Here is an 18,765-nt window from a genome sequence, read left to right as displayed (position 1 = left end):
CAAATGAGGTCAGTCATAGCGCCCAAGAACAGATACAAACTCAACACTAGTATGCTTCGATGCTGATGTAATCTTTGCCAGGTCACACTCTGTACCAGGGCCGGCCAGAAATTCTGCACGCGTGCGGTGCTCCTGCACATGTGCAACTTCCAGGTCACAGCGTGCACGCCGCAGCCGTCAGCGTTCATGTCGTGCATGTTTCTACACACAGATGTCGCTTTATCCACTTGCTGGGATACTCTGTACCGGCGCATTCTAGTGCGCTTTCCACAGCTTGCAAGCCACCATGGGAAGGTATTTCGCGTATTAAACATTTAAAATACTGTCGCAGTCTACTCATTGAGACGTCTACTTTTATGTTAACAGTTTAACTCAGTAAGACAAGTAATACAGTTAACAACCGTGGGTTTTTATTAAGGCAGCTTGACTGACAGCACGTAAATACGAGTAATGTTTTTGATCTAGTATTTAAGAAAGAGAGCACTTAGCGACTTCCAACGAACCTTATTCATGATTTCAAATAACATTAAACTAATGCAAGGTTTCCTATAACTAATTCTCGGTGCCCTCAGTACACCCACATAATTTCTGTCTCACTGACCTCTGAACAGAATGATAACCGCGGACTTCTCGATGATCACCTGTTATTTCAATTCCATTATTGCTACATTTTTCATCAGCTCCGTCTGAAATCTGCATAATAACTGACAATTAGATGAATGTTACGTTTTATCGACTTCAGCTGAGCGTAGCCCTTCACATATTTAAAAAAAAAACCACCTAAATGTAAGTATACATTGGAACAATCTGTTTAATGACCAACTTTCCTGATAATAATCTAACATGGGGCAGAATGAGGCACTAATGCACAGTTAGTAAACAATAATTTTTAATTATGAAAGGAATAAATCCAAACACCTTTATCACTGGTCATGAGAAATGATAATCGAGTTGATGTGTCTCATCCATTTTCTTAAGGACATTTAATTTTGATTGCAGTTCTTCACTCTTGAGTACACTACACTCGTCTTTGTGATATGTATTGCAGTGTCATTCAATTGAAAACTTACGCTGGCCGCCTATTATTCGGCGGCATAGCAAACACTGTGAGTTTTCACCAACGGCTACAAAAAAGAATTACAGTTCCCAGTCATTTTTAAATGACTGAGAACATAGATCTCCTGTCCTTTGCTTTTTCACAGTACCCCTATTTCTCAGTACTTCTCTGTTAAGGTTACGGTTACCAGGGGTAAACGAGACTGGGTATGTTGCGCTCTTGCTTGTACCACATAAACAGGGAAGTGGAGCCGCTGCCATTCATTTAGGACGCATGTCTAATAACAGATGTCGCTGTCGCACGCGTGCGCACATGTGCAGCACTTCGGCACGTCTACACACTGTGCAGCGTTTGGCCGGCCCTGCTCTACACTGTACCCAGGATCTCTGTCAATACTATTACCTGCCCCATCCACAATAACCACGGTGTCTTCCTTTGCGAAATCTTTCCAAAGTGATCCTAAATCGTCTGTCACCTGCTCCATACCAGCACTAGGTTTAAAAATATTGGTGACATGGTATTCTGATCCTAGTTCATCCTGCAAAAGTTGGCCAACACCTCTTGCATGAGAACTACCTAACAACAACACTTTCTTTCTCTTTACTGATTTCCCTACATTCTTACTTTTCAATTTGCTGCTGGAAGTTTGTTGTGCCCTGTCTACACCTGCAACTGCTTGAGGCTCACCAGCATCTAACTGACACAACAGGTGAAATCTATTTTCCACATTCACCATGAAGCTGTCAGACAAAGTTCTAGGCCTGTTCCACCTGTTACCACTTCCCACCTCTCTTTACCCTTCTCACTCCGTAACCCGTCAAGATCTCCCCTGGCCTTGTCTAACTCAGCCTGAAGGGTGGCAGTTTTCCCCTCCTGTTCTAGTATCTTCCTACCTCTACTGCATATACTATAAAACCACTAATGTGTCTCATTTACTTCACCTAGTCCCATGCCACCACAGTCACCCACATGGGAAAAACTACAACACCTGTCACACCAAAGCCCTGACCTAACACTTCTACTGCAAGTCAAGCACTTTTCACTCATGATAAACATAATAGTTTATTAAGAGTAAGTCAGTTAAATTACAGACAAACACGAAAATATAGTTCCACAAATTTGGCCTATCCGCAACTGTGTGTAAACAAAAACAACAGTGCAAAGTTTCTGAAACAAGAGCTTAAACTTTACGCTACCTTCCGGAAATGTGAGTTAAATAGTGAAGAGGTACGCTACAGTTAAATTGCTGGAGAGAGCGAAGAATAACTAAACAAAATTCTATAGATTTGCTGTGGCAAAACGTAAACAGAAAATACGACTGTATGATATTTTCACGTTTTCTGCTATATTACTTAACGAAAAATGAAACCTTTAATGGTACGCTTAAAAGGCACACTAATACATCTATTTACCATGTAATCAGTACTAAACTATGTGTTTTTATAATCTAAAATGACTTATTTTTACGAGAACGCCAAAACTCGTGCAAGTCGCCTGGCTGCAGGGCTGCCAACCATGATGAACTCATCCTGTTATCAACAGTTGCAGCTTGAACAAATTTGAGCTCTTTTAAAATGTTTGAAAATGGTAGGCCTATTCTCATTCAAAATAGTCATTCTCTAGTTTCATTGTATTATTATGTGACAAATCGATTATTTTTTAGAACTTTCAGATGCTTACAAAACCACATTTTTGCAGATTTTCATAAGTTACCAGTATGTATGTTGTGGATAACTTATTTCATATTAAATCTGTGTTTTTGATTCACAATTACTGCTGGAGAATATATCACTCCAAATTTCAGTGTATATTGATGCAATAAAAACCTAAATTTTTGAGAGTTTTTGGAAGTTACCATTGTCCTGTACATAATCTAATTCATAGTAAAATGACATTTGTGATTTAAGTATTGTAGCAGATGTTGTAACTAGCTTATTGTATTACAGTTAGTTGTTGCTTTTAGAGGAGTATGCATTGTCTACATTTATCCTAAATTAGCTCTATTTCTGAGAGTTTGTTGTCGTCTATAATTAACAATAAAAAGTTTTAGGAAGATAGTAATTTTAACCACAGGTTTTTCTGTTGTCTTAATAGAAATCTCCTTTCGTATATTTGCTTTAGTTGTATTGGATATTAATAAGTTTTGAGCTCAACAGTTTAAAAGATAATCAAGAAGCTTAGTTTAAAATTATTTGTTCACTGTCCTGTAATACAGTGCACCAGCCACAGTGTAACCCCACTGTGAATGCTGTTCTTCAACACAGGATGAGCTGGTCAATGTCGGTAAACAACTGGAAATTGCCCTGACTCCTGTCAAATGATTAGCAACTACTGCGAATGTGTGTTGGAAGAGTTCCCAAGAGTCATATACCTCTGGTACAAAAGGTACCTCAAGTACTATCCTCTCATGTGGATTTTGTCACTTCTGCAGGATGTACAGGATCATTACTCCTCCAGTTGGTTGGGAGTGGCATGCCAACAGTAGATACAGGTGTCCTGTACAGGGAAGATTGGGACCACGGTGCACACTGGATGTTATACTGATCCCCCTAACCAACAAGTTCGATGTGTTATCTTTCACTGAAACTGAAACTGAGTCAATGGGATGCACTTTTCCAGTTTTTGGGGAACCTGCTTTGTCCTGTGTCAAGAGGAAGCAAGTGCAAAATTGTAGGGGTCTATTAATCATTGGCAATTCAAACGTACAGTGAATGATGGTGCCCCTTAGGGAAATCGCAGCAAGGGGCAGGAAAGAACACTGGGTGCATGCAGTGTTTATGCCTGGGGGTCTCCTTCAGTGTGTTGAAGAGCCTATTCCGACAGCCATTGAGGGAACAGGATGCAACCAACTGCAGATTCTGGTGCATGTTGGAACAAATGATGCCTGTTGTCTGGGCTCCAGTGTCAGAGAAGGATGAGAAGATGAGCTTTGCACACAGGATATCACCAAAACTCACAGTTTGCAGCATTGTCCCGAGAAATGATCATGGCCCTCTGATTCTGGATTGAGTGAAAGGCCCGAACCAGATACTTTGATTGTTCCGTGACAGCTAGGCTGTGACTTCCTGAACTTGTGCCATGAGGTTCAGAATTGTGTGGTCCCCCTAAATGGGTCAGGTGTGCACAACACATCAGAAGCTCCTACCCAGGTAGCTGACTGCACACAAGGCAACTCTCCATCTATTCAAAGTAACTACAGCAGTTGGAGACTAAGAGGAGACCAAGAGGTATAAATGTAAGATTCAAAATAATGCGCCCCCCTCCCCAGGCAAGAGTATTAAAATCTTATTAGTTAACTGCTGAAGCATTCACAGCAGAGTAATAGAGTTTGAAGAACTCCGGAAAAGCAGTTAAACTTGCATAATACTAGGTACAGGAAGTTGGATAAAACCTTAAATTGATAGCTGTGGGATTTTGGGGGGAAATCTAAGTGTATATTGAAGGGTTAAGCTAATGGGGAGTGGAGGCAGTGTATTTGTCTTAGTAGACAAAAAACTCAAATCCTGTGAGATAGAAATTGAAGCTGCATGTGAGATTGTTTAGGCAAGACTCCGTATCAGGGCTGGGCATAAAATGGTAATTGTATCCTCCTGTCACCCAACAGAATCACCACCTGATGTAATTGAAAACTTTATAGAAAACATCAGTTCATTTATGTGTAAGTTCACCAATCACACTGTAATCATCTAGACTTTAATCATCCACAATCAATTGGGAAAATTACAGTTTTGTTAGTGGTGGGTGTGATGAGACATCCTGTGAAACATTACTAAATGCCTTCTCCAAAAAGTACCTAGAACAGATAGTTCAGAACCTCACTCATAATGGAAATATATTGGATGGAATGGTTGTGACAGCAGTGATCAAAAGACAAAGGTTTTACACACACACACACACACACACACACACAGTAAACTAGATAAAAAAGCAGTAGTGTCGTATCTCAATGAGAAACTTGAAACTTTCAGCATAGGGCAAGAGCATGTAGAGGAACTATGGCTCAAGTTTAAAACAAATAGTTGACCATGCATTGGGTGGATATGTACCCAGTAGAACTGTTCATAATGAAGGGACCCTCCATGGTATGCAGTCACCATAAAGAAAATTCTAAAGGAACAGAGACTACTGCATAATAAATGTAAAACAAATCATAGGACCATAGAAAGAGAGGTGCTGAATGAAATGCATTCAGCTGTAAAGAGAGCAATGTCTGAAGTCTTCATTAACTACCATAGCAGGATATTGTCATCCTACACACAACACACAGAAATTCTGGTCATATGTAAAGGCTGTTAGTGGCACCAAATTTAGTGTCCAGTCACTTGCAAATAAGACAGGAACTGAACCTGAGGGTAGCAAAACAAAAGCTCAAATGCGTAACTCCATCTTCAAATGTTCCTTTACAAAGGAAAACCCATGGGAATTGCCCCAATTTAATCCTTTTACCACTGAAAAGATGTGTGCCAACCAGCATGGATTCTGAAAACATCGATCATGCAAAACCCATCTCATGCTTTTCTCACATGACATACTGAGAGCTTTGGAGGCAGTCAGATATAAGCAGTATCTCTTGATTTCTGAAAAGTATTTTACTCGGCACCACATCTACACTTACAATCAAAAGTATGATCATATGGGACATCATGCAAAATTTGTGTCTGGATTTAAGATTTTTTGTTAGTGAAGACACAGTGTGTTATATTAGATGGAGAGTCATTGTCAGGTGTAGAAGTAACTTCATGAGTGCGCCAGGGAAGTATGTTGGGACTCTTACTGTTCATGTTGTGTATTAATGTCCTTGCAGACAATATTCACAGTAACCTCAAACCATTTGCAGATGATGGAGTTATCCATAATGAAGTACTGTCTGAAAGAAGCTGCACAAATATTGCCAGATCTTGATAAGATTTAAAAATGGTGCATAGATTGGAAATTTGATTCAAACGTTTAGAAAAGTAAAGTTGTGCACTAACAAACAAAAATGCAGAAATGCAGTATCCTATGGATAAACTGTCAGCAAATCAAATTTTGAGTTGGCAATCTTGTACAAATGCTTGGATGTGTAACACTTTGTAGAGGTATCAGTTGGAGTGATCACATAGGCTATGTTGTGGGTAAAGCCAGTGGTAGACATCAGTTTATTGTAGAATACTTTGGAAATGCAATCAGTCTACAAAGTAAGTGGCTTACAAATCACTCGTGTGATCCATCCTAGAATATTCTCAAGTGTGTGTGAACCATACTAAATAAGACTGACAGGGGATATTGCATGTGTACAGTGAAGGGCAGCAAGAATGGTTACAGGTTTATTTGGCCTGTGGGAGAGAGTTAGAGAGATGCTGAAAAAACTGAACTAGTAGACTCGTGAAGATAGATGTAAACTATTCCTAAAAAGCCTATTTACGGATTTTTGAGAACCAGCTTTAATCAATGACATAGGAATATACTAGAACCCCCTAAATACTGTTCCCATAGGGGTCATAAGGAGAAGATTAGATTAATTACAGCACACACAAAGGCATCCAAGCAATCATTCTTCCTGTGCTCCATACATGAATGGTATGAGAAGAAACCTTTATAAGTGGTACAGTGGGACATACCCTCTACCATGCACTTCACAGTGGTTTGCAGACTGTAGATGTAGATGTAGAACAGGGCTAAAGGAGAGGGAACAGTCATCATAAGAGGCTTCCTTAAAACCTGAAACCCATCAATTTCATCTCTCATGTTAAGCTTTTTCATATGTGTGTAATCATTTGTACTTTATGATGCATATCATTTTGTTTCCTGTAGTGATTTTTGAAGGGTGCAGTGTGCACATACGAAACACTTATAAATATCCTGTGTTTCATAGGAAGTCAGAAAATATTAATAGAATTTTGTTTTAGTACAAACCCCTGCTTAAAATGTTTGACTATTTCTCAAAAATATTTTGGCAGCTGAAACAAGTTTCTATAGACTGGTAGAGGGAATAGGTCTGAAACAGAGAGTTTTAATGAATTCTTAGGTATGCATACTGTCCTTTTCTATGCATCTGAAACTGTTCTGATATTAATGTGTAAATACTTTTGGTTTGTAACAGGCCTTTGCAAGATGATTGGTAGCCAACTTTATATACTTAGACTTTAAATATAAAGGGCAGCCACATGATAACAAAATATGTGGGGAAAAAAGAAAGCCGGCCGAAGTGGCCGTGCGGTTCTAGGCGCTACAGTCTGGAACCAAGCGACCGCTACGGTCGCAGGTTCGAATCCTGCCTCGGGCATGGATGTGTTTGATGTCCTTAGGTTAGTTAGGTTTAATTAGTTCTAAGTTCTAGGCGACTGATGACCTCAGAAGTTAAGTAGCATAGTGCTCATAGCCATTTGAACCATTTGAAAAAAGAAAGAAAACTGTATATTATTTGAAAAGTAATCACCACAACTGTTGATGCAGTTATCCCACTGAGACATTAGACGGGCAATGCCTCCATGGAAAAATGTTTGCAGTTGCCTACGGAATCACAGTTGTAACACTAACATCTTTCTTCATGGCTCCAGAAATATCAAAATTGTATGGGGAGAGATCGGGACTGTATGACACAGGCTGCAGAGGTAGTGTATGCTGCAGACGTTTCACTGGAAAGCCCTTACACATCCTCCATACAGTGTCTATCTCTCCCCATGTGATATCCATATTTTGGTACCCTGAAGAGAGACATTCACGGTTGACGATTTGCTTGGTATGAAGAGGTACACACCTGTGTACCATAGTGGTTCCAGAGGCAATTGCAAACCTTTTTCCATGAAGGCATTGATGGTCTTATCTCACAGTGGGATGAATGTATTAATAGCTATGGCAGTTACTTTTGAAATAATAAACAGTGTACTTACTTTTTTCCATCTGTTTGTTTACATTTGGTTGCACCTTAGATTTCAATTTTTTTCCTGTATCCATTACAGCTCTATCTCATCAAATTAACTGAATGGAGACAAGAGAGTAAAAGAATGCAATATTGCTACCATGTTAATCTCGGCAGTCAACACAAAGAGACTGAATTGTTAACTGTAAAGTAGATGAATTTGTGCTTATTAATAAGTGATCAACAAGTGAAATATTTTCATTCATTTTCTGTTTGTTATCCACTAAAAGAGGTACCATAAAACAAGGCCCCTTGAGTAGATGACATTCCCTCAGAACTGTTAATACCTTGAGAGAACCATCCATGATGGGACTATACCACACGAAGTGCAAAATATAAGAGGCATTAAAAATATGCAAACACCACAAACTCGACACATTACCATGTCTAATATGGTGCAGAAAAAGTGATTTCATTCAAAACAGCTTCCTGTTATCCTGGAATGAATAAATATAGGTTTTGTATTGTTTCAGAGGGGATCTTTACCATTCTTCTCACAAAACAGTGGCAAGTTCAGATAAAAATGATGGAGGTAGATAGCAGTCTTGCATTAATATAGAGCTAGATATGACACTTCATCCTCATGCCCACTGGAGAACAAAAATTGGATAGTGGGATGGAACTGACTGGCCAAAATGGTCTCTCAATCCTTGGCTGTAAAGTGACCTTGCAGAGTATCATAGGGTCTATGGAATATAGTGATACCGCTGCCCAAATCCTCTTTGAACGTCCGAACCTCCACCATGAATCACTTGTGGGATGTAAACTTGGCCAGAAGTTGGAAACAATGTGAAACAAGAGTTTTTTGACCAAACGAGTTTCTTTCATTGCTTCATAGCCCAGGTTTTATGGCTTCAGCACTGCATTTTTGTGTTACGGGCATTTGCCTCACTTGTGGAGTTGTTTTGGAAGTCCAACTGGCCCTACTGTTCCCTACATATGGAGCTCTCTTTGGTGCTAACAGGGTTCGTGGGTATAACACTTAGTTCTGCAGTGACGTTTGCAGCTTTTGTCATCTTATTTTTCGAACCCTCTTGAGTGACTGTTCATCACGACCACTCATCACACACCTTTGTCTGCATTGTAACTTTGCACATGATTTTATGCTTTCCTTGTATGTAGTATAGATCATCGATATGGTGGTTCCTGAAACACCAAACACTTTGACCATCTTGGTTATGGAAGCACCCACCATATGAGCACAACCGTTTTCCCCAGGTTCATGTTAACTTGGCCCTGAAAGACAGAACTACACAGAATACCGTTCTGACCACAGTTGACACCTGCAACATATTGAGGACATTGCACAGGTGTTATCAATGGTCAAATACAACAGCACAACCTGTGGGTGTGCCTATCATCTGCATTTGTGTTCAAGCATGCATTTCTCGTGGTGTTTTCATATTTTTCTCCAACACTTATATGAGATGGGGGAAATACCCTCTTGCTTGAAAAAGAATGTAATAAGTTCAGTGCCAAAGACAGCAGGCACTGACAGGTACGAATATTAACAAAGTCTCAGTTTAATAAGGCAATGGTTGCAAAATACTGACATGAATTATTAACAGAAGAATGGAAAAACTAGTAGAAACCAGCCTTGGGGAAGATCAGTTTGGGTTCCAGAGAAATGTTGCAAGATGTGAGGCAGTACTGGCCCTATGACCTATCATAGAAGAAAGATAAATCTACTACATTTATAGCGTTTATAGACTTAGAGAAAGTTTTTGACAATGTTGATTGAAATACAGTCTTTGAAATTCTGAAGGTAGCAGGGGTAAAACTGTTGTGACTCGCCAATCATTCAAAGCACCGCCGCGCAATTACGCGCGTCCTCTACATGCGGCGCTGTCTGCCAGCCATGCAGTAGCTGCTCCACCTAAGCGGCCAGCCGAGCAGCGGCCGCTAGACTGGGACTCAGTGCTCATTCGAATACTAACGTGTACACATGTCTTGCTTGTCAACTTACTCTGTGACTTATATGTGTTGTGTCGTTCTGAAATATATGTGTTAAACTTGACATTATAACAATCGGCGACGAGGTAGTGGATTTTTCCTTTTCACCGTTGACCCACAGGGTTCCATGGCTACTGTCGAGCAACTATTACAAAATCTCCTTCAACAGCAAACTCTTCTAACAGCGACAATTCGCGATTTCGTTGCGGCCTCAAATGCGGGGCGTTTCTCGTCGTTGGCTATTCCTCCTTTTCCTCCTTACAGTGAGACGGCGGAAGACTGGTCTGATTATGAAAAACATCTTCGACAGCACTTCTTGGCATTTCATGTCACGGACGAACAACCATGTAAGTCTCTGTTCCTTTCCTGGATTTCACCTCAAATGTATTGGTTGTTGTCGCAATTGGCTACTTTGAAGGATCCTGCGTCTTTGTCCTTTGCTGAAATGTGCTCACTTCTGTCTGTCTATTTTCAAAAGCAAACGCATGTGGTAGCCTCTCGTGTTGCCTTTTATCGTTGTCAAAAACAGCCACATCAATCCTATCGCGCTGGGGCTGCTGAACTTCACGGCCTTAGTCAAAATTGTCAATTTGTTACTGACGTTCACAAAGAATCCTATGCCGATTCCATGGTATGGGATGCTATTATCCGGTCGGCGCCTGACAAAGAAGTTCGGCAATGTGCCCTTCAGTTGGCGAATCCGACTCTAGACGAAGTTCTCTACATTGCGCAGTCTTTTGAAATTTCTCGCACCGCTGGGGTGCAAATAGAGGCGTGGGGTGATGTCGGGGAAATACAACCTCTGGGCGCTGTTGACGACGCGTGCGGCGCGTCCCCGCCGGCCGACGTGGCCGCAGTGCGCTCCCACGCGCAGCCTCGGCCTAGCCGTAAACAGCCCGCTAAGAAACTGCAGCAAAACCCCCGGCAACTTCCTTCATGTCCGCGGTGTTTTACGAAACATTCACGCGAGGATTGTCCTCAACGTTGGGCTGTGTGTCACAATTGCAAAAAGAAAGGTCATGTGTCTTCCATTTGCAAATCCGACCGCATACATGATGTTCATGAACATGATGCTGATTCTGATTCCGTGTTGTCTGTCAATTGCACTTCTTCCCTTTCAGGGAAGTTATTCCTCACTGTCCAAATCCTTGGTCGAGATGTTCGCATGCAAGTAGATACCAGTTCTGCTGCCACTATAATTAATTCTCAGACGTATCTTCAGTTGGGTTCTCCACTCCTGTCACCTGTCACTCGGCAATTACAGACGTACAATAAACAGAAGATTTCTCTCTTGGGGCAGTTTAATGCTGAGGTATCTTACAAATCCATCGTTTGCACTGTTCCCATATTTGTGGTCGACCAGAGCAACGCAGAAAATCTTTTTGGTTTCGATGCCTTTCACGTTTTTGGGTTCTCCATAGATGACTCTGTCAATATTGCCTCTGATGGATTCCTTGTCGACGACATTTTCGTCCCTTTTTTCTCCTGGGTTAGGCCGTGCAAACGACTTTGAAGCTCAGATCACGCTCAAACCCACTGCTCGGCCTAAGTTTTTTCGGGCTTGGCCCATTCCTGTGGCCCTTCGTGATCGGGTAAAACGGGGGTTGGATCGTCTCACTACTTCAGGGGTCTTGCTTCCTGTCACTTCCAGTGAGTGGTCCTCTCCTGTCATTGTCGTTGCTAAGCCAAATGGTGATATTCGCCTCTGTGGCGATTTCAAAGCCACTGTAAATGCTCAATGCCCCTTAGACACTTACCCTATGCCCCGTCCTGAAGAACTGTTCACTAAACTTGCTGGAGGCCAGTATGTTTCTAAAATTGACCTGTCAGTAGCTTATCATCAACTTCCTCTCGACCCTGCTTCCCGGCAGTTTCTGGTCCTTAACACGCCTTTCGGCCTCTATCAATACCAACGCTTGCCATTCGGGGTTGCTAGCGCCCCTGCTCTCTTTCAGTGATTCTTGGAACAATTATTGCTCCCTGTCCCTGGGTGTATCAATTACATGGACGACATTGTTGTCACTGCCTCCACCACTGAAGAACATCTTCAAAATCTCCACACACTTTTTCATGTCTTACAGATTGCCAGTCTTAAGTTTAATCTTCAGAAATCACAATTTTTTCAGGCATCTATCACGTACTTGGGGTTTCAACTCTCTCGGGATGGTATTTGTCCGCTTCAGCAAACTGTCGTTGTGATCGATGCCCTTCCTCGCCCTACATCTGTTAAGGAACTGCAGGCCTTCTTGGGGAAAATAGCATACTATCACAAGTTTTTACCGTCTGCGGCTTCGGTGGCTCAGCCGTTGCATCGCCTGTTGCATAAAAACGTGCCTTTTCATTGGTCCGCGTCATGCGAAGCTGCTTTCCAGAAATTGAAGACTATGCTGAAACAGGCCCCGTGCCTGGCTACTTATCGACCTGGCCAACATCTTGTTCTTGCCACAGACACCTCTCAATACGGGGTCGGTGCAGTCCTTGCGCACCGTTTTTCTTACGGTTCAGAACAACCCATTGCTTATGCCTCCAAAACGCTCACGGATGCCCAACAAAAGTATTCTCAAATTGAGAAAGAAGCTTTGGCCATTATTTATGCTCTTCATAAGTTTGGTGTTTTTCTCTATGGCTCAAAATTTCATCTTGTTACGGATCACAAACCACTTGTTTCCTTGTTTCATCCATCAACGTCACTTCCCAACGAGGCTGCACACCGCCTCCAGCGTTAGGCTCTTTACTTGTCTTGTTTCAATTATGAGATTCATTTCCAGCCAACGGCTCAACATGCAAATGCTGATGCTCTGTCTCGCCTTCCCGTGGGTCCTGATCAGGCATTCGATAGGGACGAACTTTTGTGTTTCCACCTGGATGTTGCCGATCAGCGGGTTGTGGACAGGTTCCCCATCACTGGGGACAGGCTGGCGGCTGCTACGGGTTCTGACCCTACCCTCTCCCGGGTTCTACGCTGTATTCAGAAGAGTTGGCCAGATCGCCCGTCCGCTAAGACTTCTGATCCGTTGCGGAACTACTATGCTTTGCGCTACCGCCTCACTGCTAGGGATGGTGTTATCCTCCTCTCCACTGACAATGCTTCACCTCATTTTGTGGTACCTGCGTCTTTGCGTGCTTCGGTCTTGCGCCTCCTTCACCAAGGGCACTGGGGTGTGTCTCGCACAAAATCTCTGGCGCGCCGTCATGTGTACTGGCCTGCCATCGACTCTGAAATAGCACACATGGTCGCCGCCTGCGGCCCTTGTGTGTCACAGGCCGTTGCCCCTAAGTCATCTTTGTCACCGTGGCCTTCGCCTGAGAAGCCCTGGGAGTGCATTCATGCTGACTTTGCGGGACCCTTTTTAGGTACTTATTGGCTCCTCGTAATTGACGCCTACTCTAACTTTCCTTTCATTGTCTGTTGCACGTCGCCTACCACCGCGGCAACCACCAGTGCTCTTGCCCGTATTTTTTCTTTGGAAGGCCTCCCCTCTACTCTTGTTACTGATAATGGTCCGCAATTTGCCTCTTCCGAATTTGCGGATTTTTGTGCTCGTCACGGCGTTATGCATGTCACGGACCCCCCCCCCCCCCCCCCGCCGTTCCGTCCACAATCCAACAGTGAGGCTGAACGACTGGTCCGCACGTTTAAGGCTCAGATGCGGAAACATCTGACTTCTTCTGCTGCTGATGATGTGCTTCTCCAGTTTCTGGTGTCTTACCGTTTCACCCCCATGGGCGACCACAGCCCGGCTGAGCTCTTACATGGCCGACAGCCCCGCACGCTACTTCATCTTCTGCGGCCTTCCACCTCATGGCCGCGGGTGCCTTCACTTGGCCGGTTCACCGCTGACGACCTCGTCTGGGTACGGGGATATGGGATATGGCAGGCGGCCAAAATGGAGCCCGGGCCGCATCTTAAGACACCGTGGCAGACGCCTGTATGAAATCCAGACGGACACGGGTGTTGCAGTGAGTCATTCTGACCAGCTTCGGCCTCGTGTGCCAGCAACGCCTGTTTCGAATGCCGCTACACCACCTTTGGCTCTACGTGACTTTCGGGATCTTGGCATCTCTCAATACTCACAACGCAGCCCTCTCACCATCATCGCGATGCCAGCACAAGAACGGACGCCACCAGTAGACGTGCCCATGCAGGAACCGGATGACCATCCTCTGTCAGAGCAAATCTACTTGTCTCCTCCTCCAACGGACGCCGACACATCTCCCATGTCTCCTGTCATATCAACTGGACTTGACGCAACGGGCAGATTGCTGCATGGGGCCCCAGCAGATTCGACCCCTACGTCTCCTGTCATCTCGACTTGTTATCATCGGGGAAACTTCCGTCCGTACGGGAAGCCTCCTCCTCGAGACTTTACGGCGAGTCAAAGAACGCCTGTGGACGTTAGCCATCTCCCGGACACCTCCATCAAGACCAGTGCAACAATTTCAAAGAGGGGAAAAGTGTTGTGACCCGCCGATCAATCAAAGCGCCGCCGCGCAATTACGCGCGTCCTCTACGTGCGGCGCTGTCTGCCAGCCATGCAGCAGCTGCGCCACCTAACCGGCCAGCCGAGCAGCAGCTGCTAGACGGGGACTCAGTGCTCATTCGAATACTAACGTGTACACATGTCTTGCTTGTCAACTTACTCTGTGACTTATATGTGTTGTGTCATTCTGAAATATACATGTTAAACTTGACGTTATAACAAAAACACTTGGAGCAAAATGTTGTATACTACTTGTACAGAAACCAGGCAGCAGTTGTAAGGATCAAAGGACATGAAAGGCAAGCAGTGGTCAGGAAGGGAGTGAGACAGAATTGCAGCCTGTTCACAATGTTATGCAATCTGTATATTGACGAAGCAGTGAAGGAAGCCAAAGACAAATTTTGTGACAGAATTAAATTTCAGGGAGAAGGAATAAAAACTTCGTAATTTTCTGACGGTGTAGCAATTCTTCTAGATATAACAAAGGACTTGAAAGTGCAGTTGAATGGAATGGACAGTGTCTTCAAAGGTGGATATAAGATGTACATTAACAAAAGCAAAACAAGGGTAATGGAATGTAGTCAAATTAAACCAGGTAATACTGAGGGAATCAGTTAGGAAATGAAACACTAAAGCTAGTGGATGAGGTTTGTTATTCAGCAGCAAAATAGCTGGTTGAAATAGAGAGGATATAAAAAGGAGACTGGCAATGACAAGAAGAGTTTGTGAAGAAGGGAAATTTGTTAACGTTGAGTATAAATTTAAGTGTTGGGAAGTATTTTCTGAAGGTATTTATCTGGAGTGTAGCCTTGCACAGAAGTGAAACGGGGACAATAAGCAGTGCAGGCAAGAAGAGAATAGAAGCTTTTGTAATGTGGTGGTACAGAAGAATGCTGAAAATTAGATGGTTAGCTCACTTAACTAATAATGAGTTACTGAATAGAACTGGGGAGAAAAGAAATAAAGAAGGGGTCAGTTTATAGGGCCCATTCTGAGACACCAGGGTATTGTCAATTTAGTATTTGAGGCAAGTGTGGAAGGTAAAAATTACAGAAGGAAACAAAAAGATGTGTACAGTAAGCAGGTTAAAATGGATGTGGGTTGTAGTAGTTATTCAGAGTTGAAGATTATTGTGCGGGGCAGAGCAGTATGCGGAGTGCTGCATCAAACCAGTCTTCAGACTGAAGACAACAGAACAACATTCATATTTAAAAGTGTGTGTGTGTGTGTGTGTGTGTGTGTGTGTGTGTGTGTGTGTGTGAGAGAGAGAGAGAGAGAGAGAGAGAGAGAGAGAGAGAGAGAGAGAGAGACGAATATTGTTAAAAGATCATGTTTTAACTCGAGCATGACATACTGAGAAAATTTAATACATAACTGCCATAAAAAAAAATCCAATCTTCAGCCAAAACAGTATTGGTAGGAAACAAGTAAACTCTTAATTCTCTTTTAGGGACCTCTAACAATGAATATGGTGCAGCTCTTCAAAAACTCAAATTTAATACAAACCTGATGTGGCTTGAACACGAGAACAATATATAAACTCTTATCTTGGCAATGTATGATATGTTATTGCTAGTTTGTTTACTTGTGTGGGAAATAAACAAAGTATTTGATGCTGAGGAATGCCATTTGTATTTCCACATTTTGAATTTAGTTTTACTCCGGTTGGGGAAATCTGTTAATGTATTTGTTATATCTTGTGGAGAAGAAAAAAAACTGTGAGAGAGCATAGTTCTTGACAAAATAAGACCAATTTTTTATTAAAATTTTTAAATTTATGCTATTAAATGCCTTTGCAAGTAAGCCAAACTGAGAAGTAATTGACAAATTATTCTCAATAAAGTCTGTATTCTGTAATCACCTTTTTTCTCAAATGTAATAATAATTTTTAAAAAAACCATGAACTTAGGCATTACAGCACTGTAATCAAACCTGAATACCTTTATCAAGCAGAAATTTTAATTTTAAATAGAAAGAGGGATATTGAAGAAATTCAAAAGCAAGAAAAATTATTAGGAAAATATTACTGATGGAGAAACTTATATGCTGAGAAGTAATGAGGAAATAGAAGAATACACAGACGTACGTGGTGACATGAGTAAACGAAGACTTAAACTTTATGGGCACATTAAAAGAGTGGCACACCTAGGTTGACAAAACAAATAGCAGAATTCTACAAAAACAGAAGTAAGGCCAAAACTGTTCCAGTTAAATGGATCACTATGATTGAGGAGGATCTTAAAACAGCCGGTGTAACTCACACAGACATTTCAGATGGAAAAATTTTCAAAGGACATTTGATTGGAAATCATAAAACAGACCGAGGCTTCATTCTGAAACAATGTTTCAAATTTGGGCACAAAGGAAGGCCAAAAGTGACATTGACTGATTGTAACTTGCATGGTCCTATTGGGCCCATACATGAATAATAATAATAATAAGAAGAAGAAGAAGAAGAAGAAGAAGGCAGCACAATAAAGTGCACAAAAAGTTAATACCTCACTAGCCACACCTGCAAAGACAGAAGAATGTCTGCACTTTTACAATATACTTATTAGTTTGCTTTTTGACTGAGCTTGTGAGAAACTCTTTTGTCAAGAGCATGTCTTTGCTTACCAGTGGTTGAAGCAATGATAGTTGCAAAGATTCTAGACAGGGTCTTTTATAGTTCACAATCTTTCCCAGAATGTCTGAACGAAACAAAAAGGGCCAAACTGGGCATCCGGCAGCCTTGTAAAGACAGATACGTTTTCCCCCATTAACGTTATTGATATTATTGTAGATAGGTACTGTCAAAGTCTTTTGGGTGAATCTTGCTGCGGGGACTGTTTGTGAGGCATCAGTAGTGATTTGCTTTAAAGGAGGAGGAGGAGATTAGTGTTTAACGTCCCGTCGACAACGAGGTCATTAGAGACGGAGCACAAACTCGGGTTAGGGACGGATGGGGAAGGAAATTGGCCGTGCCCTTTCAAAGGAACCATCCCGGCATTTGCCTGAAGCGATTTTAGGGAAATCACGGAAAACCTAAATCAGGATGGCCGGAGACGGGATTGAACCGTCGTCCTCCTGAATGTGAGTCCAGTGTGCTAACCACTGCGCCACCTCTCTCGGTTTTGCTTTAAAAAAGTGCAATTATTGAAAGGTAATGTATAATCTAAATACACATATCAAAAAGAGTTGTGCATCACCTCGGTTCCGAAAGTTCCGGAACCTATACAGAAAATTGGAATAGAGATCAACATAAGCATCATTTCTGCCCTTTTTATTGCTCATGAAAACCACACATTGCACATTGCACATCCATAGAGCGAGACCTTCAGAGGTGTTCTCCAGAGTGCTGTACACACCGGTACCTCTTAATACCCAGTAGCACAGCCTCTTGCATTGATGCGTGCCTGTATTCGTCATGGTATACTATCCACAAGTTCATCAAGACACTGTTGGTCCAGATTGTCCCACTCCTCAATGGCAATTCGGTGTACGCCCCTCAGAGTGGTTGGTGTGTCATGTCATCCATAAGCAAACATTTTCAATCTATCCCAGGCATTCGATAGGGTTCACATCTGGAGAACATGCTGGCCACTCTAGTCGAACTATGTCATTATCCTGAAGGAAGTCATTCACAAGATGTGCACGATGGGGGCACGAACTGTCATCCATGAAGGCGAGTGCTTCACCAATATGGTTGCACTATCAGTCGGAGGATGGCATTCCCATATCGTACAGCCATTACGGTGCCTTCCATGACCACCAGCAGTGTACGTCGACCCCACATAATGCCACATCAAAACCGCAGGGAACCTCCACCTTGCTGCATTCAGTGGACAGATTGTCTAAGGCGTTCAGCCTGACCGGGTTGCCTCTAGACACGTCTCCGGCAATTGTCTGGTTGAAGGCATATGCGACATTCATTGGTGAAGAGAACATGATGCCAATCCTGAGCAGTCCATTCGGCATGTTGTTGGGCCCATCTGTACCATGCTGCATGGTGTCGTGGCTGCAAAGATGGACCTCGCCATGGACATTGGGAGTGAAGTTGCGCTTCATGCAGCCTATAGCGCACAGTTTGAGTAATAACATGACGTCCTGTGGCTGCACAAAAAGCATTATTCAACGTGGTGGCATTGCTGTCAGGGTTCCTCCAAGCCATAATTTGTAGGTAGCAGTCATCCATTGCAGTAGTAGCCCTTGGGCAGCCTGAGCAAGGCATGTCATCAACAGTTCCTGTCTCTCTGTATCTCCTCCATGCCAGGAAAACATTGCTTTGGTTCATTCCGAGATGCTTGGACACTTCCATTGTTGAGAGCCATTCCTGGCACAAAGTAACAATGGACACGATCAAACCGTGCTATTTACTGTCTAGGCTTGGTTTA

The 18,765-nt window shown here is 42.7% G+C and overlaps 1 protein-coding gene across 1 annotated transcript in view; it reads left to right on the top strand.

Moving 5' to 3' along the window:
- LOC124555129 overlaps positions 1-18,765 on the top strand; it is a 274,513-nt gene that overhangs the window by 240,730 nt on the left and 15,018 nt on the right. The window lies entirely within an intron of this gene.

This window comes from Schistocerca americana, chromosome X (genome assembly GCF_021461395.2).
Source record: "Schistocerca americana isolate TAMUIC-IGC-003095 chromosome X, iqSchAmer2.1, whole genome shotgun sequence".
Classification (NCBI taxonomy): Eukaryota; Metazoa; Arthropoda; class Insecta; order Orthoptera; family Acrididae; genus Schistocerca; species Schistocerca americana.
The sequence above is the reverse complement of the archived record's forward strand: the minus strand, read 5'-3'. Positions and strand labels throughout refer to the sequence as shown.